This window comes from Miscanthus floridulus, chromosome 13 (genome assembly GCF_019320115.1).
Source record: "Miscanthus floridulus cultivar M001 chromosome 13, ASM1932011v1, whole genome shotgun sequence".
In the NCBI taxonomy this organism is placed as follows: Eukaryota; Viridiplantae; Streptophyta; class Magnoliopsida; order Poales; family Poaceae; genus Miscanthus; species Miscanthus floridulus.
In genome coordinates, this window is record NC_089592.1 from 20,553,240 (window position 1) to 20,555,459 (window position 2,220).

Genomic DNA, 2,220 nt, shown 5'->3' on the forward strand with positions numbered 1-2,220 from the left:
TTCATAACCATCCTCAAATGTTTGAATTGACTGATGGATTGAAGTAACAAATTTTCGAATCATAACTTTCCTAAACTCCTTCCATGAATCGATCATTTCATCCATGTTACTGCAAGTGCCTGGAGACAAAGAACACTCCCAAGATCGTTCCCATCCTGAATTTGAAACCAAAGAACCAACATAAGTTTTTTTTCGTTTCTTTTTTTCGTTAAGAACCCCATCAGTTTACCAGGTATAAATAGGTTCAAATAACTTATTATTTCATTACAATGGTATTTTGTTCCGGAACCATTTTGTCCAAACGTAGGCAATTTCTTCATCACCAATGCCCGTGCTAATGCTACGGCGGCGTTTGAACATCCAAAAATATGAGCCAACAAAACTTAAATTTCATCAAAGAACAAAAAAAAAAAACTCATGTCTCGCTACATAAAAAATATTTCACAACTAATAACTATCTGCAGTTGATCTGTCCTAATTTCCATCCATTCATTCATGTACTACTGCAATGTAACCTCTAATTCACACTTTCTTTTTGTAACTGTAGTCTGTGTATAGCATGCAAATATAGATCAAATGAGTCAACTCATCTACGCTACTTCTCTCTGGTCTCTATTTAATTCAGAAGACAGCCATGTCACTTGCTATTTGCTCATCTCAAGTAGCAAAATATGTCTCCTGGCTAGCAGTCACCTATAGACAATCAAGTGGACAAATATATTGATCAAAGGAAAACAGTGCTCCCTAGTTGCGCCTGCGTGAACAATCATCTCATACTGTAAATGCAAGAAACAAGATAATAGGAAAGTGAAGTATTCCATCCAGTGATCAGTGAAATATAACGGTTAGTTAGCTAGACCTATCTAGTACACGTACCACAAATTCAGTAAAGCTATTTACTCAACCAAAAAAACATTATGCAAGCAAACAGGATATGACATCAATGTTCAGCTGGTCAATGTCGACAAAAAAAAATCTAATGAAATAAGGGCCATAGGTGTACCTTGAGCTGGTCAATGTCGACACCGTCTTGTTGAAGGTCAACTCATGGAGCTGCCAGACCTACCATACAAATTCCATCATAAAAAGCTGAACAAATAGTGCAATTTTCAGTACATCAAAAATAAAATTGATCTGGATACCATAATAATTCCATCAGCAATCAGCAATCCAACAGGAACCTTCCCACTATTTTAGAGGGACGCCTTCAAACACGAACTCTAGGCTAGCATGCAGATGACTCACCCTTCATTAATATCGATAGGTTTCCTGTCATATAACCATAGCATGAGGAGCAAACTATCTTGCATGCCTACCTACATTTTTGCAGTATAAAAAAAGGTTACCCACCTCGTCATGGATCCAGACCAAGTAAAGCAGAAATTCCGTGTGGTCCTCATGAGTAGCCTTCATGAGATCTGTAATGAAATTAGCACCATTAGTAAATAAAAGGCTGCTCTTGTTTGAAAAAAGGAAAATTCTTGTAGCAAGTTAGAAGCAGCTAAATTAAATTCTGGCATTAACTTTCCTATAACCATATGTCACCGCACTGTTGTTCCAATTCACCATTCACCAACTATCTCAGGACACCAGCAGAAAACCACTTAGCTGATACTAAATATATAGTTATGTGAAAGAGATGTTTTATGATAGGCTTAAATTGGAACTGATCGTGAGTACATTAACAATAAAAAAATCAAGTCCAGCTGGAAGCAATCATAAGTTCATGCTAGGATTAAGTAAATTGGAGATAGCATATTGTATCACAGCAACAGATTCTGAAATTACCTTAACTGCTGTGCTCTCAGCAACAACCACAGCAGTATCACTGGCGTTGGCGAAGCGATTAACCCAACCTGCAAGGTTAGACAGAATAATAAAAGAGTAAGTTCATGGCATTTGAAACCTATGTAACACAATCATGCTAGGCTGCTAGTGCTAGCAACATAGACAAAAATTCAATGATTAAACATTATGATCAGAAATGATTAGCAACGACTTGACCTACAGGAATCTTCAGCCTCTTCAAATTGTCACACAAGTAGGCGCATTAGGACATGAATCATGAAGCAAACATAAAAGAGCCTTTGTCTCAAATGGAAACTAAACGATTTTGCTAAGGTAATGAAATAATTAAGCTAATTACTGTTCTTGGGAGACATCCGTCTCGCACGTAAGTTTCAAGGCATGCATCAAAAACCTCGTCAAGTGGCAATGCCC

General features: G+C 37.3%; 1 long non-coding RNA gene across 1 annotated transcript; it reads right to left on the minus strand.

Annotated features, from left to right (window-relative positions):
* Positions 1-1,866, minus strand: LOC136499188 (uncharacterized). The gene is made up of 4 exons (XR_010769935.1): positions 1,789-1,866; positions 1,351-1,418; positions 1,004-1,089; positions 1-155 (listed from the first exon to the last, which is right to left on the minus strand). It is a non-coding gene; the product is annotated as an uncharacterized lncRNA (long non-coding RNA).
* Positions 1,867-2,220: the final 354 nt, after the last annotated feature.